The sequence below is a fragment of the Scyliorhinus canicula genome, chromosome 8 (assembly GCF_902713615.1).
Source record: "Scyliorhinus canicula chromosome 8, sScyCan1.1, whole genome shotgun sequence".
NCBI classification, from domain to species: domain Eukaryota; kingdom Metazoa; phylum Chordata; class Chondrichthyes; order Carcharhiniformes; family Scyliorhinidae; genus Scyliorhinus; species Scyliorhinus canicula.
The window spans coordinates 114,554,466-114,579,245 of NC_052153.1; the positions used below are offsets into that span (position 1 = coordinate 114,554,466).

The 24,780-nt window shown below is 45.1% G+C and overlaps 1 protein-coding gene across 6 annotated transcripts in view; it reads right to left on the minus strand.

Annotated features, from left to right (window-relative positions):
• Positions 1 to 24,780, minus strand: part of apc (APC regulator of WNT signaling pathway) — a 263,910-nt gene that overhangs the window by 236,548 nt on the left and 2,582 nt on the right. Inside the window, exons 2-3 of one of the 6 annotated variants that reach the window (XM_038805084.1) lie at positions 21,555 to 21,641; positions 11,317 to 11,391 (exon numbers count right to left, since the gene is read on the minus strand). The exons of 3 other annotated variants lie outside the window; for them this stretch is intronic. The gene's annotated coding sequence lies outside the window, so the exon portion shown is untranslated. The remainder of the gene's footprint in view (positions 1 to 11,316; positions 11,392 to 21,554; positions 21,642 to 24,780) is intronic. 2 more of the 6 variants (XM_038805085.1, XM_038805087.1) reach the window with 2 other exon arrangements.

Genomic DNA, 24,780 nt, shown 5'->3' on the forward strand with positions numbered 1-24,780 from the left:
AAAGGCTCTGCAATCTCCTCCCTGGCTTCCCAGAGAATCCTAGGATAAATCCCATCTGGCCCAGGGGACTTATCTATTTTGACATTTTCCAAAATTGCTAACACCTCCTCCTTTTGAACCTCAATTCCATCTAGCCTGGTCGACTGAACCCGAGTGTTCTCCTCGACAACATTGTCTTTCTCCAGTGTAAACACTGACGAAAAATATCCATTTAATGCTTCCCCTATCTCCTCTGATTCCACACACAACTTTCCACTACTATCCTTGATTGGCCCTAATCTTACTCTAGTCATTCTTTTGTTCCTGATATACCTATAGAAAGCCTTAGGGTTTTCCTTGATCGTATCCGCCAACGACTTTTCGTGTCCTCTCCTCGCTCTTCTTAACTCTCCCTTTAGGTCCTTCCTGGCTAACTTGTAACTCTCAAGTGCCCTAACTGAGCCTTCATGTCTGATCCTAACATAAGCCTTCTTCTTCCTCTTGACAAGTGCTTCAACTTCCTTAGTAACCACGGTTCCCTTGCTCGACAACTTCCTCCCTGCCTGACAGGTACATACTTATCAAGGACACGCAGTAGCTGTTCCTTGAAAAAGCTCCACATTTCAATTGTACCCATCCCCTGCAGTTTCCTTCCCCATCCTATACATCCTAAATCTTGCCGAATAGCATCATAATTGCCTTTCCCCCAGCTATAATTCTTGCCTTGCGGTATATACCTATCCCTGCCCATTGCTAAAGTAAACATAACTGAGTTGTGATCACTATCACCAAAGTGCTCACCTACATCTAAATCTAACACCTGGCCGGGTTCATTACCCAGTACCAAATCCAATGTGGCCTCGCCCCTTGTTGGCCTGTCTACATACTGTGTCAGAAAACCCTCCTGCACACACTGTACAAAAACTGACCCATCTATAGTACTCGAACTATAGTATTTCCAGTCAATATTTGGAAAGTTAAAGTTCCCCATAACAACTACCCTGTTACTCTCGCTCCTGTCGAGAATCATCTTTGCAATCCTTTCCTCTACATCTCTGGAACTATTCGGAGGTCTATAGACAACTCCCAACAGGGTGACCTCCCTCTCCTGTTCCTAACCTCGGCCCATACTACCTCAGTAGACGAGTCCTCAAACATCCTTTCTACCGCCGTAATATTTTCCTTGATTAACAATGCCACACACCCCCTCTGTTCTTCTCTGTTCTTACAGAAACATCTCAATCCTGGAACCTGCAACAACCATTCCTGTCCCTGCTCTACCCATGTCTCCGAAATCGCCACAACATCGAGATCCCAGGTACCAACCCATGCTGCAAGCTCACCCAGCTTATTCCGGATGCTCCTGGTGTTGAAGTAGACACACTTCAAACCAGCGTCTTGCTTGCCGGTGCCCTCTTTCGAACTTTTAACCCTATCCCTGACCTCACTACTCTCAACATCCTGTACACTGGGACTACAATTTAGGTTCCCATCCCCCTGCTGAATTAGTTTAAACCCCCCCGAAGAGCACTAGCAAATCTTCCCCCCCCCCCAGGATATTGGTACCCCTCTGGTTCAGGTGAAGACCATCCTGTTTGTATAGGTCCCACCTACCCCAGAATGAGCCCCAATTATCCAGGAAACCAAAACCCTCCCTCCTGCACCATCCCTGTAGCCACGTGTTCAACTCCTCTCTCTCCTTATTTCTCACTTTGCTAGCACGTGGCACGGGTAACAACCCAGAGATAACAACTCTGCTTGTTCTAGCTCTCAGCTTCCACCCTAGCTCCCTGAATTTCTGTCTCAAATCCCCATCTCTCTTCCTACCTATGTCGTTGGTACCTATGTGGACCACGACTTGGGGCTGCTCCTCCTCCCCCTTAAGGATCCCAAAAACACGATTAGAGACATCACGAACCCTGGAACCTGGGAGGCAACACACCAACCGTGAGTCTCTTTCGTTCCCACAGAACCTCCTGTCTGTTCCTCTAACTATGGAGTCCCCAATGACAAGTGCTCTGTTCCTCTTCTCCCTTCCCTTCTGAGCAACAGGGACAGACTCTGTGCCAGAGACCTGTGCCTTATTGCTTACCCCTGGTAAGTCGTCCCCCGCAACAGTATCCAAAACGGTATACTTGTTATAGAGGGGAACGACCACAGGGGATCCCTGCACTACCTGCCGGTTCCCTCTCCCTCCCCTGACGGTAACCCATCTACCTTCTTCTTTTACCTGAGGTGTGACTACCTCCCTATAACTCCTCTCAATAACCTCGTCCGCCTCCCGAATGATCCGAAGTTCATCCAGCTCCCTAACGCGGCTCTCGAGGAGCTGGAGTTGGGTGCACTTCCCGCAGATGTAGTCAGCAGGGACACTAGAGGTGACCCTTTCCTCCCGCATTCTGCAGGAGGAACATTCAACTGCCCTAGCCTCCATTCCCACTGAACAAACTTCCCAACTACTGAAAAATAAAAATAAAAAACTTGTTAGTTTAGCAATCCAACGGACAGAACTTTTTTTTTTGGTTAGAGGAAGAGGATGGGTGGGAGACACTACGTAAGTAGTCTTTCGGGTAAAGCTGTCACTCGAGAACAGCCCCTTCACAAACCACCAACTTACGCTGACCGCACTGCATGTATGCAAATCTCCCCGGAACAGCCAATCAGAAGCTCTGGTCTGCTGCCCTCTGCTGGATGCTTGCCTTCCGTCGAACTCCTCGGGTCACTTGTGCAGGTGCACCTTCAACTTACGCTGACCGCACTGCACGTATGCAAATCTCCCCGGAACAGCCAATCAGAAGCTCTGCTCTGCTGCCCTCTGCTGGATGCTTGCCTTCCGTCGAACTCCTCGGGTCACTTGTGCAGGTGCACCTTCAACTTACGCTGACCACACTGCACGTATGCAAATCTCCCCGGAACAGCCAATCAGAAGCTCTGCTGCCCTCTGCTGGATGCTTGCCTTCCGTCGAACTCCTCGGGTCACTTGTGCAGGTGCACCTTCAACTTACGCTGACCGCACTGCACGTATGCAAATCTCCCCGGAACAGCCAATCAGAAGCTCTGCTCTGCTGCCCTCTGCTGGATGCTTGCCTTCCGTCGAACTCCTCGGGTCACTTGTGCAGGTGCACCTTCAACTTACGCTGACCACACTGCACGTATGCAAATCTCCCCGGAACAGCCAATCAGAAGCTCTGCTGCCCTCTGCTGGATGCTTGCCTTCCGTCGAACTCCTCGGGTCACTTGTGCAGGTGCACCTTCAACGTACGCTGACCGCACTGCACGTATGCAAATCTCCCCGGAACAGCCAATCAGAAGCTCTGCTCTGCTGCCCTCTGCTGGATGCTTGCCTTCCGTCGAACTCCTCGGGTCACTTGTGCAGGTGCACCTTCAACTTACGCTGACCGCACTGCACGTATGCAAATCTCCCCGGAACAGCCAATCAGAAGCTCTGCTCTGCTGGATGCTTTCCTTCCGTCGAACTCCTCGGGTCCACTTGTGCAGGTGCACCTTCAACTTACGCTGACCGCACTGCACGTATGCAAATCTCCCCGGAACAGCCAATCAGAAGCTCTGCTCTGCTGCCCTCTACTGTTTTTTTTTAAATCAGAAATATATCTTTCTGCTCCTCGAAACCAACCGCATTATGGGGCAGTGAGTTCCACCAATTCACCATCCTCTGCGAGAAGTTATTCCTCCTCATCTCCGTTCAAACCTTACCGCCTCTCAATTTATATCTGCGCCCTGTCGTTCTAGGTTGCCTTGCAAGGGGGAACATTTGGTCCATGTTTACTTAATCAATCCTTTTAGTATCTTACATACCTTGATCAGAACCCCTTTAATCCTTCTAAACTCGAGCGAGTACAAGCTCAAATGGTTTAATCTCTCCTCATACATCAACCCTTTCATCCCCGGAATCAATCTGGTGAATCTCTGAACTGTCTCCAATGCCACCACATCCTTCCTCAAAAAAAGGAGCCCCAAACTGGACATAATACTCCAGATGTGGTCTCAGCAACACCATATAAAATTGCAACAACACCTCTCTACTTTTATACTCTAGTCGTTTTGCAATAAATGCTAACATTCCATTTGCCTTTTTAATTACATGCTGTACCTGTGTATCGACTTCCTGAGAACCATGAACAAAGACACCCAGATCCCTCGGCCCAAATGCATTTTTAATCTGCTTTCCATTTAAATAATAATTTGCCTTTCAATTTTCCGGCCAAAATGGATAACCTCACATTTATCCACATTAAACTTCATCTGCCAAATTTTGACCCAATCTCCTAGCCTATCTATATCCGTCTGTAATTTCTTTATCTCCTCTGCACTGCCTGCTTTCCCACCAATTTTAGTACCATCTGCAAATTTTGCTATGTTACACTCTGCCTTGCTTGGAGATCATTTATATATATTGCGAACAGTTGAGGTCATAGGACTGACCTCTTTAATACGTAGGGAAGCTAGCTTGGTCCTCACGATCTCAGTTGAAACAGGTTCAAAGGAGGAGAGGGCAATGTGCATATCAGGTGCAGACTTCAGCCACTTTCTTTGTGTTATCTTCGTCTTTATGAAAATGGAAAATCCAACCTTGCACATGTAGGTCATCTTAAAGGGCAATAGCAATAAAATGCATGTTTTACTCAGTCCTGGGAGATGCTACTCCAGAATGCTGACAGCTTCATGGCTTTTTGCTTGTTTTTAATGTTGTATTACAGGTCAGCTACAGCAGAGTAGTCTTTAATTTTAGAGTCAGCTCTAAGTTAATAATTGACTCTGGGGTTTCAACTTCAAGAAGGAATTTTGCACTCGCCACTTCCTTGCCTTCAAAATCTGAAACTTCTCTCATTCCCTGCATATATCACACATGACCATTACATCATTATTGCATTGGCACATCTGACAAAACCATACCTCAATAAATCATCTTTATACTGCTTTATTCCAGAGTTAAGTTACTTCTTTGTAGAGACCCCGGAGCTCTGTATATAGCGAGCACTGCTCTGCCCTGGACTCTCCTGACAGCTCCCTACAGCAGATTCAGTTATGAAATCCTGTCTAGTAGGCACACTGCCTATTTGAGTCTCTGGCGGTCTCGATAATCATCCATCCTCACAGTCCTCGTGCCTTGCTTGCCAAAGCAGCTAGAAAATGCAAGAAGCTCTCCTCTGTGATTTGGTACATACAGCTCATTACCTGTTCTCTGCTGCCGCTTCTGACTGAAAGGCTCCACCAGCCTCATTTATTTTCATTTAAAAGGTGGCATTGGCCGCCATTCTCAATATAAAAGCCGGTAGCAGCCATTGGGCGCTTCTCCCACGATCGGCACCACCACGGGAACGGCCCGACCGATCATTTCACGACCCTCCCGACACCCGCCCGAAACCCACACTTTGAAAAACCCTGATCTACAAAATGCACTGCAGCAACTCACCAAACTCTTTTGCAAGCACCTTCCAAACCCATGATCTCTACCACTTAGAAGGACAAGGGCAGCAGGTGCATGGGAGTACCACCAGCTGCAAGTTCAAAGCTACACACAATCCTGACTTGGAACTAGACCACCATTTCTTCACTGTTGCTGGGTCAAAATCCTGGAACTCCATTCCAAGCAACACTGCAGGTCTACCTACACCACAACGACTATGGCAGTTCAAGACTATGTCTCACCACCACCTTATCGGGTCTTAGAATTCCTACAGTGCAGGAGGAGGCCATTCGGCCTATGCAGTCTGCACTAACCCTCAAAGAACACTACCGAGGCCTACACGCCTGCCCTACCCCCGTAACCCCAACCAACCCACACATCCTTGGGCATTAAGGGGCAATTTAGCATGGCCAATCCACCTAACCTGCACATCTTTGGATTGTGGGAGGAAACTGGAGTACCCGGAGGAAACCCACGCAGACATGGGGAGAAAGTGCAAACTGCACACAGAGTCTCCCAAGGCCAGAATTGAACCCCGGTGCCTGGTGCTGTGAGGCAGCAGTGCTAATCATGTGCCACCATGCTGCCCATACATCACCATGCTGTCCACCTCAGGGAAATAACTGTTGGCCAGTGATGCCCACACGCCATGAAAGAATAAAGAAAGAATAAACTACATAGCCTTTGTTGGGAGATCTAAATCCTCTGATAAAAGATAATTACCGTTAGCGTGCCTATATACTTCTGCTGGGTTTTACAGATTTTTCCACCTATACTAATTTGATTTCTTGATCTTCTGAGCTACAACTATTTCTTACTACTGTCCCATGTCATCCTTTACCAGCAGGGCTACTCCTCCTTTTCCATTCTGCTTGCATTTTTGGAATGTTGTGTGCCTTGGAATATTTACTTTCCAACCTTAGTCACCTTGCAACCATGTCTCTGTTGCGATCAGATCTAACCATATATCTCTATTTGTGCTGCTAGTTCATCTATCTAATTGGGAAATCTTAGCACATTCAGATGAAGTATCTTTGATTTTTTTTAAAACCGTAATTCTTTGAATGGACCTTATTCACCGATACACTATCACTGTTAAACTCTGTCCCTTTTTGTCCCATTCGGTGTCTCTTTACCTAAATTGCTGCATTGTTCTATTGACTCGACTCTTCTCTTTAGATGTTTAAATCTCTCTACCTCATGTCCCCCACTGCTCTTTTAGTTTAAAGCCTTACCCAAAGTCATGGTTTAAACGATTCTCCAACACTAGGTTCCCCTGGGCACTACTCTGGGAACCATCTGACAAAGCTATTTAAAACCGCTAACTGGATGGTTTCTGCCAATGTTACGCTAACAGTTACTCTGAAAAAATTAGAAATAACTTCTCTTCTAACTTCCAGATAACAATTTTAAATACACAAATCCATCCCCATGCAGGAAGATCCCCACACACCCAACCGTACAAGGGACTTCCACACTCCCATACATGGAGTCCCCATTCCACCCACCAACCTGACGGTCCAATTCAATCTTCTTAGATTACCTCTGGACCTAATCCAGCTGGATGCTAATGCTCTTCCTCCTGATCCCCCCCCCCCCCTCAACATTCAACATCCACCCCCTATATTCCATCTCTCCTCCCAACCCCCCTCCCCCCACCCCTCCAATCCCTCAAATCACCCACTTACCTTCTCCCTGGCCTACTATTTTGATTTGAACCATTAAACTTACCTGCTTTACAGAAGTTGGTACCATTAAAAAAAATAGTGAGAGTCTCCACCTTTGTTCCGATTATTTTAGATTGCAACACTGGGCCCCAGTGATCCTGGCATCTCCTGGACCTTGTGCGGTTTGAGTCAGGAAGGTCAGGTGAGACAGGCACAGACAGGTTTTGGCACAGGTAAGTGGGTATGGAGTGGCAATCCAATGCAATTGATTGCCATCCAAGGAGGTTATGACCCCATGACTGCAATAGGACAGCAGAGAGGGTCGGCTCAGAAGAACATCAAATGTAAGGAAGCATTGACCGGGTCATTGTATTTAAGATACACTGCATGGATGGTTCAAATAATAATGAGGGAAGGGAACAAGTCTCAGAAATAAAACCGGAACTATTAGGCTATGGGTTGGAATGGCAACTAAAAGGGTCAGTTCATAAAGGTCCAAGTACAGCCAGATATTAGAATCACAGAATCTCGACAGTGCACAAGGAGGCCACTCAGCCCACCGACTCTCTGAAAGAGCACCCAAACCAGGCTCCCGTCCTATCCCTGCAACCCCATAACCCCACCTAATTCACACATCCCTGGTCACCAAGGGGCAATTTTACAATGGCAATCCATCTAACCTGCACATCTTTGGACTGTGGGAGGAAACCAGAGCACCTGTAGGAAACCCACACAGACAAAGGGAGAAAGTGCAAACTCCACACAATCACCCAAGCCTGAAATTTAATCTGGTGCTGTGAAGCAGTGCTAACCACTGTGCCACCGTGTCAATTTGTAGAACTGTTCTACAGACAATGTAGAAGTTTTCTACAAAATGCAATTAATTCAAGGGTGGCACAGTGATTAACACTGCTGCCTCTTGGCGCCGAGGACCCAGATTCAATCCCAGGCCCAAGGCACTGTCCATGTGGAGAACAGCAAGGGCTGACTCAATAAAGAGTAATCAGTTCAATACGAGGGTCAGTTTTGAAAGAGGAATCAGCAAAAGGAGCTAATGTTCTACATGGAGCTGGCCATAGAAAAGATCAGACTAGCAGAGACATGAAACCCAGTTCAGAAGCCAGAAAAGCAGTTTTTGGTGCAGATTCAGTTAGAGAACTGGGCAAGGATTTAATAGTTGATTGAAGAGTGAAGTATACAGCCAGGTTTCAACAGAAATTGATTCAGGAAATGACAGATCCACAAAACCATTTCGGGATTAATTTTGGTTTAATGGGAACAAGTGAATGAGATACACCCTAGGAGGCGAATAGCAAAGCTGCTATTAGATAAAATTACTTAGGATTTACAGCCAGATTGCTGAACAGAAGCCATCAGAAAATTGGAACATATTATAGCAGCAAATGGGCAATGAAGGTGGAATAGCATTTCACTATCTAGCACAAATATTCAATTGCTCAACAGAAAAATAGCTCAAGAAAGCAACACTACATGCATAATATAATACTTCAGATGATCTTAATTTACAATACTGCTAGCTTTTTTCTTCACATAAAAATTGTGTGGGGGAGTTTGAGAAGTGTACACAAATTTCCAATTTCTTCACTAAAGGCTAAAATTGCATACCCAATTTTGCTCGCCTTAACAGACAAAATTAGTGATTGGACATGGTATATATAGCCAACTGGTTCTTTGGTGAAATTATAATGCTCTGAAGTTCTTCAAAAAAATTGAGACTTAAAATTAAACAAGAGAAAATAAACATAGAAGTCTGTTAATAAAACAGTGTTTTCTCAGAAAATCATGCAAATTATTGAAGACACGTTTGAAGGCAATTAAAAAGTGCTATTAAAAATTTCTGCAGTTTATTTGAAACACAGTGCGTACTCTACACACTTTTGAACAACCAAGTCTAAAAAAAGTATTTTCCCTTGAACGGTGCCAAAATATACTTCAACAACTGACAAAAAGGTAACAAAAATAACTTCTCAAAGGAAATCCAGCACCTGAAGGAAAAGCTGACACATTTAATTACGAAATCGTACAAAAATGAAAGGAGTAGGAAAAATCTGAAAAATTATGATGAGCTTGATGGTTAAGAGTTGGGAGGAAGAATCCACTGTTTTCCCAATCAGTGAAGCAGCAACAGGCAGCTGCTGCAATTCATTAACAGAGACAACAAGAGTCAGGAAGATGTAGACCCTTCTAAGTAGAAATGGAAATTATTTCAAGAATGAGAGCAGCATTCCTACAATATAGGAAGAGGCTTGCAGGGACTGGTTTAGCACAGGGCTAAGTCGCTGGCTTTGAAAGCAGACAAAGGCAGGCCAGCAGCATGGTTCAATTCCCGTACCAGCCTCCCCGAACAGGTGCTGGAATGTGGCGACTAGGGGCTTTTCACAGTAACTTAATTTGAAGCCTACTTGTGACAATAACCAATTTTCATTTTGTTTATTGATGGCGAACCTTCATGCAAATCAACCTGCCCATACATTGTGAGGTAATAAACTTGTATGACATCAAATTGTTGACTAGTTGAAGTATGTAAACCAGAAGCACATGTCCGTCTCCTGTGAATTTTGTTTGTTAAATTATACCAGCTAGCTCCTTATTGAGTATCTCCTCAGCTCTTCAATAAGGTGCAGTTTAGTTTATTTCAAGCTCGGGCCACCAAAAGTTTCCCAGCATATTGGAAATGACCCTTTAACCACTCTACGTTCAGATGGATGCAAGATATTTTGTGGCACTATTAAAGAAGGGCAAGGGAGTTGCCATGTCCTTGCCCATATTTATCTCTCAACTGGCATCGCCCCTGGTTAACCTGGTTGTTCATCCTTCTGCTGTTTACAGAACGTGACAGCTGCGTTTGCCTAAATAACAACAGTGAATACAGTTCAAAACTATTCATTTGGCTTTGAAGAGCTTTGAGGATATGAAAAGCTGCTGTATCGAAGCAATTCTCCTGCTCTTAATCTCTGACAAGCACTCATTCTCTCACATGTGTGTTTCTTCTCTCTCTCAAAACTGCAATCCTACTTGGGGACTACCAGGTGGAATTCTGATTGCTACGGAATCCTGTAGTGTTTCTGAAATTCCTGATACATTTTAAGGGCTGCTGCTCTGTACTGTATTCCTGATTACAGAATTGTTCAGCACGAGTTCTCTTAATGAAGAGTTAAGAGTTTGGTCAGTATTTATTAGCTGTCTGACTATTATGAATGAAAACCTTTGGCAGCATCATCAGCTGCTGGAACCAAGCCGGCCACATGGACACGAACCACTATTTTCCTATGAGTACATATCGGCCACTACCTCTAGATTATGGGCTGGATCCCCTGGTTCCCCAGCCGTGTGTTTCTCCAAACCTTTCGCTGCAGTGGGATTCTGTCTTTCCGCTGCTTGTCAATGGGATTTTCCATTGAAGCCAGTCACCAACTCTGTCCATTTGCAGCAATGAACTCACTAAAATAGTTACACTTTCTCCCCATTCCCTCCCTCCACATTTGAGTTGCTTTTTGAATTTAGTTTTTTCTTTGGTTTTTCATTCTTTATAAATTCCCAGACTCTCTGTCCTGTCACATTCCTGAAGAAAGATTTATTTGTTACAGTTGTTGGTTGTGCACGGAACACCTTTGTGTGCTTTCTCTCTCTCTCTCTGTCTCCCCATAAATTCAACAGTTTCGTAGTTAGATCGTTTTCTCCAATCCAGTCAGCAATCCAGTTAGATTTCACTGCATCTCAATATCCTCAACATTTCTTTTAACCTATTTAAAATCAGGAATTCAACATATTAGGGACTGAATTTTACCAGCCCCAGGCAGTGGTAATGGAGTTGAGAGGCTGGTTTAAAAAAATCTTCACAGAGGTGATCTCCATGTGACAGCCCGGATGACCATCAGAGCTAGAGGTTCCATGGGCCAAAGAGGAGTGTTTCCAACCCACCCCCCCACCGGTTCTGTGCATCCACCTTCAACCTCCCTCAGTTTTAATTTTTAAATACCTGCCCATGGATACCTCCATTGTGAGGCACCCTAGGGGTCTTCTGCCTCATTCAGCAGTCTCCATCTCTACCCACGGCACTGCTTAGGCCTTAGAACTGCCCTCTGATTGCTGAAAGTCCACCAGCTATCCCTACTTTCCCTACTTGTGTGGTGGGCCCCCAAAGGGCCATTGAGGAGGTCGCCTGTGTTAATATTAATGTTAGTAAACAATGGAGAAATAATACTGCAGCTTGTCTTTTACCTTCAGCAAGTTTATTCTGCATCCAACTCGGTAGAGATACAAACTCCATAAATTACTCCAAAGCAACTGTTCCAGCTGTGTACATTTTGGAGGTGGAACCAAATTGAAGTAGTCACATGTAACAAAGCAGGAAGTTAAAACCATTTAAGAGTTTCATTTATGACAAACAAAATACACAATGGCAACAATTTAAAACTGATATTTCAGCCCCCCACCACCACCCCACCCATCCACCCGACGTGGAACCCTTCATCTGACCCCGATGGCAAATTAGATTTTCTTGAGCCTCAGAAATTCCGGCAGATCAGCCAGTCAGCCTGAGGCCTTGGGTGGCGCTGCCAATCTTCATTCGAGCAGGGGTCGTTACCGGGCTATCAGGGAGGCGAAGGCTAGGGCCCCCCTCATCTCGAAGAGTTCTGGCTGTTCTAACACCCCGAAGACTGCCATTAATGGGCATGGCCCCACCCTGTCCCCCATAACGTCAGACATGGCCTCAAAGAAGGTGGTCCAGAATCCGATCAATCTTGGGCAGGACCAGAACCTGTGGGATTGGTTGACCTGGCACCCCCTCACAATGCGCAATTGTGTCTTCCACATCAGTCAAGAACCCATTCATACGTGTCCTGGTTAGGAGTGCCCTGTGTACCACCTTCAGCTATGTCAGGCTCAGCCTCGCGCACGAGGAGGTGGAGTTCACCCTGTGTAGTATCTCGCTCCAGAGTCCTCCCCCATCTTGAAGCCCAATTCTTACACCCACCTCTCTCTCATTTGGTCCAATGGGACCCTTATCCTCTCCAGCAGATGTCTCTATATGTCCGTGCATTTTCCCTCCCCTAATTCGTCCTGTGCCAACAGTCTCTCCAGCAGGGCTTGTCCGGGTAACTGGAGGAACGATGGAGCCTCCTTGCGGAGGAGGTCCCAGATTTGAAGATACCAAGGCCCATTCCCTTTTGGGAGCTGGAGGTTCTCCGTTAATTCCCCCAAAGTTGCCACTCTGCTGTCTACGTACAAGTCTCGAACTCTCAACACCCCTTTCTCCCTTCTCCAGGTTTTATACGAGGTGTCCATCTTGGCTGGGATGAACCCGCAGTTCTTGCATATAGGGGCTGTGACCGAGATATATTTAAGTTTAAAGTGGTGTCTGAGCTGGTTCCAGGCTCTTCATGTGGCCACAACCACCGGGCTCATCGAGTACTTGGCTGGAGGAAATGGGAGAGGGGCAGTGGCCTGTGCCCGCAGGGACGTCCCAATACAGGAGGTCTCTTCCATCTGTACCTACCCCGCCCCCCAGCCAACCCTGCATGGTTTCTACATTTGTTGCCCAGTAGTAGAACAGGAGGTTCAGCAGTGCTATGCCCTGCGAGAGTCACCCACTCTGTTGGACGGTCTTGCGCAGCCCAGGGTTCTTTCTCACCCATACAAAGGCAGAGATTATTTTGTCCACCTGAGTGAAGGAGGATTGGTGAGGAGGATCGTGAGTGATCTAAATATGGAAGAGGAACCGAGGCAGAACTTTGATTTTTATTGGCTGCATTCTCCAAGCTAGGGACAGCGGGAGTGAGTCCCACCTCCACAGATCCCCTTCCACCTCCTCCACCAGACTAGACAGGTTCCACTTGTGGAGCTGGGTCCAGTTGTGTGGGGGGGAGGGGGGGGGGGGGACGACAGCACTGCGGCATAGTGGTTAGCACTATTGCCTCACAGCTCTGAGGTCCCATGTTCAATATCAGCTTGGAGTGGAGTTTGCACGTTCTTCTTGTGTTTGTGTGGGTTTCGTCCCCACAACCCAAAGATGTACTGGCTAGGTGGATTGGCCACGCTAAATTGCCCCTTAATTGGAAAAAATGAACTGGGTACTCTAAATTTAATAACGAAAACAACAAGAGTAATGGTCCCTGCCTTTGTAAGTGACCATGTCTTGCTGGGTATTGTATGCCAATTAGCACCTTGTTCTTAAAAGAGTGCAGCTCTGGTCCCATGGAACTCCACCCAGCTCTTGGCCAAATTGGCTCCAATATCCTGATAGATCAGATCGCTGTGTCCTTCCCATTTACACAACCGCGTGTTCCTCACCCAACTCCTTATCCTAGTACTTGTGCAGTCTTACGATTACTGCCAGCGCTGGTTCTCCTGAACTCGCTTTTGACGAAGCAGCCTGGTCGACCTCTGGAGTTTGGTGAAGCCCTCCTACTCAACCAGTTTTCCAAGCAACTTTTATACCAACTCGGTTGGGCTCCTACCCTCTGTACACTGTGGCAGTACGACGGTCCGGACGTTTTGATGCTGGGATCTGTTCTCCTGGTCATCTAACTTAACCTTCAGTCCCTTTTGACTGCTGCCAACCTCATTATCTCGGTCTCGAGTGAGGCGATCTATTAGTCCTGCGCGGTGGCCACTTTCTCCACTTCCTGGATCGTCGCTCCTTGGGCTTCCAGTTGTTGCACCACCCTGTCCATTGTTCCTCATATGGGGTCCAGTAGCTGTTCAATAACATCCCTGACCATGGTCCCAGAGAGGCAATACAACATCTTGAAGTCACATCTGCGACCACAGAAATGCCCTGTGGTGCCAGAAGCGTGGCACTGACTGCACACCCTTGTGGAACCAGCAACCTCATCAGCTTCCAAAATGGAAAACCCACTTGAGAGCGTGATCTCTGCACTACCTGCCTATTTCTCTTGGTCTGCCTGTGGTCTCCCTTCTTTCCTCCATTCCCTTAAGCTGCAATGTGACCACCTCTCCAAATGTGCTATCCACATAACTCACAACCTCGTGGATGCATCAGTATCTCCAGCCACCACTCCAGCTATGAAACTCTCTAGTTTCTGCAGTTGGAACCTCTTGCTGCACATGTGGTCATCTAGGATGCCGGTAGGGTCGATGACTTCCCACATATGACAAGCCACACATTCCACTCGGCTGACCACACCTGCCATGTCTTAAACTTTAACGTACTTCATCTTATTTGCTAACTTTTCGAATTACTTAGTTTTACAAAATACTCCTCTTACCATAACTTAGTCTCCATGTCTAATTTTACTTTTCTTGTATTATTTACTATAATTACTTGTCACTTTATTATGCTGGCACTGACTTTTACTTATCCCTGGTGCTCCTCAGTTAATCCCTTAATATTAAACTTTTCTAGTTTACTACTATTTAAGGTCAGTGCCTAATGGTAGTTCCTTACCAGCCAAGTCCGTGTCACCCAAATGTATTCACCCAATCAGCTGCTTCCATTTTCCCACGTCACGTTCTGAATCCTAACATTACCTCAGGAGCTCCGCCTCTGGATTCAGTGACGGTTCACTGCACTGTTCTTTTTAAAGTATCCCCACTGCTTCAATCAGTTGATCCCCACCAGGTTTGTTCTCCCATCTGCAGTTTCTTCCATGGTGGGATTCAAAACCTGGTCCTCAGAGTACTTTGGTCTCTGGAATACTAGTCCAGTGCCAAACCACTACACTAATAAATCCCCATATTACTGATATCCAATTTCTGATGCGCTGTCAGAGTAATTTTATAGTCGCCCATTATTAAGAGGACAACATTACCTCCAAATAAACAATAAACAAGGTCAATTAGGTATGGGCCATAAATTATGGCCCCAACCTGCAAAACCCACATCCCACAACTGAATAATAATAAAATCAGCCTTGAATTACTCAACAATTGAACATCCAAAAGCCACGACAGCAGAGAATTCAAAAATATTCCAAGTATTTGAGTGAAGTATCTCAGAGCCTGGGGAAACAACCTCCCAAATCTTTCAATCCCCTTCATAATTGTGCACGTATCAATGAAACCACCTCAGTTTTCCCTAATCTTGAGACAAATGTAGCCCAATAGATTGCACCACTCATCAGAGGCAACCCTCTGATGACTCTTATGGTAATATTCCACCCAAGGCACATCATTGCTTCAAAATATTTTCTAAAATGACCAAACGTGCATGCAATACTCCAGGTGTGGTCACCGAAGTGAAATAAGATTCGAGGAATGCTTTGCCAAAGCCCTTGGAATAAATACTGACCTGCCATTTGTCCAGTAATTTTGTTGTGCCGAGATGCTCACCTTTGGTGTTCTTTGTATATACACACCAATTACCAGTGAACATCAATATTTAGACTTTCCAGTAAGTTAAAAGGGATGAGTTACACTTTCTAGTCTTACACCAATGTGCATCAATCTTTTTGGCACCAGCACCCGCTATTGAATCCTTGCTGCTGGCTGTGAGCTTTTCTGCCCAGCAACAGTGAGATGAAGTACAATGGGCCAATCAGAGAAAAGCCTCTCGGATCACTGAATGCTGATAGGCCTATCAGCACCATGTGCTCCAAGAGGCCTTACTTTGATTGGCCTATTTAATTGCTAGGATTATTTTTGAAATTGGTTAGTTGCGCTTTTTGAATCGACATTTGCCAGTCATGTGACAGCTGCCAGAGTCCCTTCACGGGCCCTGGGAGTCTGCGGACCTAAGCTTGGGAATCCCTGAATTACATAATCAAGGTAAGAAGCCTTACAACACCAGGTTAAAGTCCAACAGGTTTCGGAGCACTGTTCCAAAAGCTAGTGTTTGAAACAAACCAATTGGACTTTAACCTGGTGTTGCAAGACTTCTTACTGTGCTCACCCCAGTCCAACACCGGCATCGCCACATCATTAAATAATCAAGCAAATGAACATCGGAGTATAACAGGCTGTTACATTATGTCTGTGCGGAGTCTGCACATTCTCCCCGTGTGTGCGTGAGTTTCCTCTGGGTGCTCCGGTTTCCTCCCAAAGTCAAAAGACGTGCAAGTTAGATGGATTGGCTATGCTAAATTTCCCTTAGTGTCCAAAAATGTTAAGAGGGGTTATTGGGTTATGGGGATAGGGTGGAAGTGAGGGCTTAAGTGGGTCGATGCAGACTCAATGAGCCAAATGGCCTCCTTCCGCACTGTATGTTCTATGCATCTATGTATTATCTTCAGTATCCCAGATTAATTTTTAAAGTTATATTTATATGGTGCCTTAAACGATCACCAAATGAAGTACTTTTGAAGTGCAGTTATTGTTGTAATGTAAGAAATTTGGCATCAATCTGCACACCGCAGACTCCCACAACCAGCAATGTGATAATATCCAGGTAATTTTCTTTGTGATATTGATTGAGAGCTAAATATTGGCCAGGACTCCAAGGATAACCCATCTGCTTTTCTTTGAAACAGCGCTATGGGATCTTTTGCATTAACCCGAGCAAGCACCAATGAGGACAGCAACTCTGAGTGTCAGCCTCGAGTTTTGTGCTCAAATCCTGGTATGGAACCTGAATCCAGAACCTTGGGATCCAGAGAGCATATAACATAGAACAGTACAGCACAGAACAGGCCCTTCGGCCCTCGATGTTGTGCCGAGCAATGATCACCCTACTCAAACCCACGTATCCACCCTATACCCATAACCCAACAACCCCCCCCTTAACCTTACTTTTTAGGACACTACGGGCAATTTAGCATGGCCAATCCACCTAGCCCGCACATCTTTGGACTGTGGGAGGAAACCGGAGCACCCGGAGTAAACCCACGCACACACGGGGAGGACATGCAGACTCCGCACAGACAGTGACCCAGCCGGGAATCGAACCTGGGACCCTGGAGCTGTGAAGCATTTGTGCTAACCACCATGCTACCGTGCTGCCCTAAAACCACCATGTGCTAACCACCATGCTACCGTGCTGCAGAGTGCTTCAAACTGAGCAATGGCTGACTCGAACAGGACATTTGAGAGGAAAAGGAGGAGAGAGTAAGTGAATGTTCCTACCCAGTAAACCCTGCTGGAAGAGCTTTAATATCCCACATAGGCAAATAGCCTGACTACACTCACTATCATCGCATACATTAAAAATGACTGCTTGGGTAAAGAATGGACAACACATCACAGCAGTAAATCAATGGAGTGGAGGGGAGAAAAAGAAATTGAAGGAAATCATGTGCAGAAAAAAGCCCAAGTTTCTACACTTAGAAAATTGGACTAGTAATCAAACATTATAATAATAGGCACCTTTGAAAACAATAACTTTCATGTTTTGATTTCACTCAGGGGGTGGTTTAGCTCACTCGGCTAAATCGCTGGCTTTTAAAGCAGACCAAGCAGACCAGAAGTACGGTTCAATTCCCGTACCAGCCTCCCCGGACAGGCACCGGAATGTGGCAACTAGGGGCTTTTCACAGTAACTTCGTTGAAGTCTACTCGTGACAATAAGCGATTTTCATTTCATTTTCAATTAACTGCTGCAATGTATAAAAGTACAAAACATGAACCAAACTATTTTTTCAAACTGCAAAGTATTAAGAAATTCATATACGAATAGAGCTTCCTCAGTGGGGCCTCACGGTAGCATGGTGGTTAGCATCAATGCTTCACAGCTCCAGGGTCCCAGGTTCGATTCCCGGCTGGGTCACTGTCTGTGTGGAGTCTGCACGTCCTCCCCGTGTGTGCGTGGGTTTCCTCCGGGTGCTCCGGTTTCCTCCCACAGTCCAAAGATGTGCGGGTTAGGTGGATTGGCCATGCTAAATTGCCCGTAGTGTAAGGTTAATGGGGGGATTGTTGGGTTACGGGTATACGGGTTACGTGGGTTTAAGTAGGGTGAACATTGCTCGGCACAACATCGAGGGCCGAAGGGCCTGTTCTGTGCTGTACTGTTCTATGTTCTAAGACTTCCAAGGTATACTATAGCTGGGTCAAACTGAAAGACAATTTTGTTGTAAAAGGTGCTTTGGAGAAGAGGATGGGAAGTTGGGGGCAACTGATGAGTGGACAAGAGTATCAGGGAGGCACGGTCCCTTTGGAATTCTGAAAGGGGAGAAGAGGGAAGATATATCTTTGGTAGTGGCTTCACGCTGGAAGATTCACCCTCCCTTCCCCCCTCCCCGACTATGTTTTCCACATTTCCTGCACTCCTGCTCTTACTTTCCACTCCCTCACAGAACCAAGAGGATTCCCCTTAGTCTCACTTTCCATTCCACCAACTTCCATATTCAACAGAACACTTTCCACCACTGAGACCTCCTCCACTGTGACAGCTACACTATCCCAGTGCAGCTTCAAGCAAGCTTGAGGAACGACATCTCATCTTTCAGTTAGGTACTTTAAAGCCTTCTGGACCCAACAGAATTCAAAAATTTCAGATTCCAAGCTCTGACCTCCCAGTTTGTTTCCTTCACTTTGCACGTTTTCAGTTTTTTCTCTCATTCTTGACTTCAGACAGCAGCAGACTTGCTCTCAGTTCATATCAAAAAGCACAATTTCTTCATCAAGGAAGAAATTGCGAGGCATCTGGATAGAAATTGTCCCATTGGGCAGACGCAGCATGGGTTCGTAAAAGGCAGGTCGTGCCTAACTAATTTAGTGGAATTTTTTGAGGACATTACCAGTGCAGTAGATAACGGGGAGCCGATGGATGTGGTATATCTGGATTTCCAGAAAGCATTTGACAAGGTGCCACACAAAAGGTTGCTGCATAAGATAAAGATGCATGGCATTAAGGGTAAAGTAGTAGCATGGATAGAGGATTGGTTAATTAATAGAAAGCAAAGGGTTGGGATAAATGGGTGTTTCTCTGGTTGGCAATCAGTAGCTAGTGGTGTCCCTCAGGGATCCGTGTTGGGCCCACAATTGTTCACAATTTACATTGATGATTTGGAGTTGGGGACCAAGGGCAATGTGTCCAAGTTTGCAGATGACACTAAGATGAGTAGTAAAGCGAAAAGTGCAGAGGATACTGGAAGTCTGCAGAGGGATTTGGATAGGTTAAGTGAATGGGCTCGGGTCTGGCAGATGGAATACAATGTTGACAAATGTGAGGTTATCCATTTTGGTAGGAATAACAGCAAACGGGATTATTATTTAAACGATAAAATATTAAAGCATGCCGCTGTTCAGAGAGACTTGGGTGTGCTAGTGCATGAGTCACAGAAGGTTGGTTTACAAGTGCAACAGGTGATTAAGAAGGCAAATGGAATTTTGTCCTTCATTGCTAGAGGGATGGAGTTTAAGACTAGGGAGGTTATGCTGCAATTGTATAAGGTGTTAGTGCGGCCACACCTGGAGTATTGTGTTCAGTTTTGGTCTCCTTACTTGAGAAAGGACGTACTGGCGCTGGAGGGTGTGCAGAGGAGATTCACTAGGTTAATCCCAGAGCTGAAGGGGTTGGATTATGAGGAGAGGTTGAGTAGACTGGGACTGTACTCGTTGGAATTTAGAAGGATGAGGGGGGATCTTATAGAAACATTTAAAATTATGAAGGGAATAGATAGGATAGATGCGGGCAGGTTGTTTCCACTGGCGGGTGACAGCAGAACTAGGGGGCATAGCCTCAAAATAAGGGGAAGTAGATTTAGAACTGAGTTTAGGAGGAACTTCTTCACCCAAAGGGTTGTGAATCTATGGAATTCCTTGCCCAGTGAAGCAGTTGAGGCTCCTTCATTACATGTTTTTAAGGTAAAGATAGATAGTTTTTTGAAGAATAAAGGGATTAAGGGTTATGGTGTTCGGGCCGGAAAGTGGAGCTGAGTCCACAAAAGATCAGCCATGATCTCATTGAATGGCGGAGCAGGCTCGAGGGGCCAGATGGCCTACTCCTGCTCCTAGTTCTTATGTTCTTATGATCCTGGAAATCATAAAATGCTTGAAAAACTCAGGTTATGGAGCATCTGTGCGTTTCTTCAACCAAGGAATCCCCAGCACTATGATTGACAGAACCTTCAACCTGTCTGCCACATTGTCCACACTTTTGCTCCCACTCCCTCCTAGAACCATAAGTGTGTTTCCCTTGCCCTCCACCCCACTAGTCTCCTTATTCAATGAATAAGGGGCAGCAGGGTAGCATGGTGGTTAGCATAAATGCTTCACAGCTCCAGGGTCCCAGGTTCGATTCCCGGCTGGGTCACTGTCTGTGTGGAGTCTGCACGTCCTCCCCCTGTGTGCGTGGGTTTCCTCCGGGTGCTCCGGTTTCCTCCCACAGTCCAAAGATGTGCGGGTTAGGTGGATTGGCCATGCTAAATTGCCCGTAGTGTCCTAATAAAAAAGTAAGGTTAAGGGGGGGTTGTTGGGTTACAGGTGTAGGGTGCATACGTGGGTTTGAGTAGGGTGATCATGGCTCGGCACAACATTGAGGGCCGAAGGGCCTGTTCTGTTCTGTGCTGTACTGTTCTATGTTCTATGAATCATTTTCTGCTATTTCTGCCAGGTTCAGCGCAATGCTACCACCAAACACATTCTCCGCCCCTTTCAGCATTCCAAAGGGGCAGTTCCCTCCGTGATACCCTGGCCTACTCCTCAGTCACCTCAGCACTATGACCCCTTCCCAAAGCACCCTTCGTTGCGAAAGGCTGATATAACAAATGCCCTTTTACCTCCTCTCTCCTCACCATTCAAGGCCCAAGCAAACCTTCCAGATAAAGCAGTGATTTGTGTGTATTTTTTTCAAACTGGTCTACTGTATTTTTGCTCACAATGTGGCCTCCTCCACATCAGGAAGACAAACACAGATTGGAGGACGCTTCGTGGAACACCTCTGTTCTGTTCAAAAGTATGACCCCGAGCTTCTGATGGCTCCACCTTGCTCTCACACCAACATCTCTGCTCTTGGCCTGCTGCACTGCTCCACATAAGCTTGAGGAACACCACCTCATCTTTCAACAAGACACTTTACAACTTTCAGGACTCAACATGGAGCTCAGCAATTTCAGACCATAAACTCTGTCCCCCATTTTATTCCTTTATCTGTTTCAGTGTTTTTTCTTTCAGCCAGCAGCATACCTGTTCTAGGCTAATCTTCCGATTTTTTTCTTGTCCCATCTCCATTCTCTTGGTTCTGGACGACTAACATTTATGTCATTCAATTTCTTCTTCAGCATTTGCTAATTTTATTTGTCCCTTGCCCCACCCACCCTTGCTCAAAACCTATTACATTTCTAACTTTTCCCAGTTCTGATGAAAGGTAAAAAATTAAAATGTTAACTCAGTTTCTCTATTCACCGATACCACCTGGCTTAAGTATTTCTAGAATTTTCCATTTTTATTTGATTGCCAACCTCCACAATGTTCTACTTTCCAATTAGCATGGATACAAAGTTGGCGCAGTGTCAGGAAACAGAGCTGCGGTGAAGATTTTTTCAGATTATAGGAAGGTATATAGTGGGGTTCTCCTGGAGTGAATGTTAGCACGCCTGCTTTTCCTAATCTATATTAGTTACCTGGAATTGGGCGTGTAGGCCTTCATGTCAAATTCCGAGATAACACAACTGTGATGACAATGGTGAAAAACGTCAAGTGGATGCAGACTGGTGGAATAAGCAAACACATGGCAGAAAATGTAGGAAGACAGATATAAAATAAAGGATATTATTTGAAACATACTATTCAACATTTCCCATTCTCACTCATAAGAAATATTATCTAACCAGCTGTATTTTCATGCCCATCAGGAAGATTCGGCATGTGAAGCATCGCTAAAAATTACTCTCTTTTTTTTTAGGTCGTCCAGGGATGGGAACTTAAGTGCACATTTTTCCAGATTTAATTTTATTTGCCCTTCAAACACTCTTTACTTTAAAATGTTTGATCACAGCACTTAATTGCAATACTTCAAAACTAGCTCGTCGTTTAGTCTGAGCGCACAACCAGATTAACTGATCCTTCAAGCTTCACAATCGTGCCTTCCCTTGGATATAAAACTATTCCTCTGTTATGAGCAAGTACAATTAACCAGCATGGAAGTAAAAAGGGTTGTTCATCTAAAGTTATGCCAGACGTACTTTGCTTAATATTTAAACCAATATATTTAAAATCCACACAAACCTGACTCTGAATTTTAAATTCAGTTCACAAATTCCACAGTACCATCAAGATGCCTCAAATGTTACCTCTATGGCACCAATAAAACATTATGGGATCTACTTATGGTTAACACAAACTATTTTCACAACCTCACTGAAACATACCATAGCCTGGAAACATTGTTCAGGACACAGACACGCTTATTTTATTTCCGTGATTCCCCGTCTGCATCCGTTACCTCTTTGGGGAATCTAGAAACACATCACTCTGAAAAATATACTCTTGCAGAAACACAGGCTTTTACATCATTTGACTTACATTCTCATAAATGTGGTCAAAAAGAGCTAAAAATATTTTTAAGACTTATTTTCCAGCTGTGAGTCCATTCTATTATCTGTATCACCCAGTTGCACTTCAAAATCCCAAGTGACTCCCCTTGCTTTAACCTTATAATTTCCATCCGCAAGGAATTTTTCCCAGTACAAATCCACCTACAAAGCAGAGTTAGTTGACCCTAATCCGGTACCTCAGAACAGATTGCAAACTCTCTCCAACCATCGAACTACCTTTGAATGTCAGCCGTGGTTCAGTTGGCAGCACACTAACGTCTAAGTCACAAGGTCCTGCATTCAAGTCCCACTCTGGGACTTGACCATAAAAATCAAGATCGATACTTTAGTACAATATCGTGGGAGTGATGCACTACCTGGAGGTGCTGTTTTTCAGCTGAGAAATTAAACTGAGGCCCTATCTGCCTGCGCAGGTGGATGTTAAAGATCACAGGGTCCTATTTCGAAGAAGAGCTGGGGAATTACCCCGATGTTCTGTCTGTGAAAAGCACTATGTAAATTAAAGTTTTTTTTTGTATCAACTACCAAATTGCTGAGGTCACAAAGTGGATGCACCAGGTAAGCACAGCGTATTTCAGGGCAGCATGGTGGCGCAGTGGTTAGCACTGCTGCCTCACGGCGCCAAGGGCCCAAATTCCGGCCTTGGGTGACTGTGGAGTTTGCAAATTCTCCACGTGTCTGCGTGGGTCTCACCCCCATAACCTAAAAGATGTGCAAGGTAGGTGGATTGGTCATGCTAAATTGTCCCTTAATTGGAAAATAAATAATTGGATACTCTACATTTATTTTAAGAAAGCACAGTATATTTCCTTCCCTAAAGGATATTAGTGAACAAAAAGGATTTTATGACAACCCGTTAGTTTCATGGTCTAGAATACACAGACTACCTTTTATTCCAGATTAATGGAATTTAAATTTCATCAGCTTCCATGATCAGATCTGAACTCATCTCTACAGCATTAGGCCATGCCTCTAGTTTACTTGTCCAATAGCATTACCACCACACCGCTGTACCCATACTTCAAAATACTGAAATCTGGCAGCCATAACAATAAAATGAAGAATGAAAATGTATGCCTTTGTTCAATATCTTTAGGTCCAGGGCAGCTACCTCGTTAAAGACATGTGCCAAAGGAAGACTTTGAATTGGAAATGGCGGCATCCTTCAATTTCGCACACCTCATTAATATCTTCCATTAGTAGCAAATGCTCCAACTATATTTGCATCTTTTAACAGCATTTTCAACCACTGACAAGAAGGGTGAGTAAATTATCTATGCAGCTTTAAGTTCATTTGCCTTTGATCACCAGATGTGATGAATATTTGTCTGATATCATATTTTGTTAAGGAGATATAGCAGTGACCTGATAAAGTAAACTACAGATCAACAGTCATTCCAAAAATAATTATCTTATCATGCTCCACATCAAGCTACATTTATGCTTTTTTTCTAGGAATCTCACCAGAGAAGAGATCAGTACTTTCAAAATGGCTTACTTCAGCTATTTTACATGGAATTACAACTCTGTTCAGTGACTTCCAGGTGTTGTCACCAAATCCAAAGCAAGTAGTCCTTTACAATTGCTTAGCCTTTTGTCAATCCTCACTAGTTAGCGAAGACCCTGCCTCTTCACTCCAAGCCATTCATCACAAAATGATGCTTTGTGTCACACCTAAAGTTTACATATTAACTGTTTCTTGGGCTTCATTAACCCACTTTTGCTATTTCCTGTTTTCCACTGTAATGCCCATATCTGCTAAAGTAGCCTTTCACCCTCATTATGTCTTTAATCCTTCCATCATATGGTTTCCTGCATCTGATATCTTGACTATTTCAAAATTTGGCAATCATTAAGATATCTATATTTGTGTCACCTCAGAGGTATCTCCTTTGCTCCACAAAGGCTGAGGGAAATGACTGTTTTCCCTAGTGTTTTCAAGGCATTAGATCTAACTGAACACCACAGAATCCCTATAGTGCAGAAAGAGGCCATTTGGCTCATCGAGTCTGCACCAACCCTCTGAAAGAGTACCCTAAACTGGACCCATCCCCCCATCCTATCCCTCTAACCCCACCTAACCTTTGGACTCAAAGTGGCAATTTAGCATGGCTAATCCACCTAACCTGCACATCTGTGGGAGGAACACCCGGAGGAAATCCACGCAGACATGGAGAGAATGTGCAAACTCCACACAGACAGTCATGCATGGTTGGAATTGAACTAGATCCCCGCTAACCACTGTACCACCAGTTAAAACAAGGTGCCTGTCCATTTGTGACACCTTAGCACC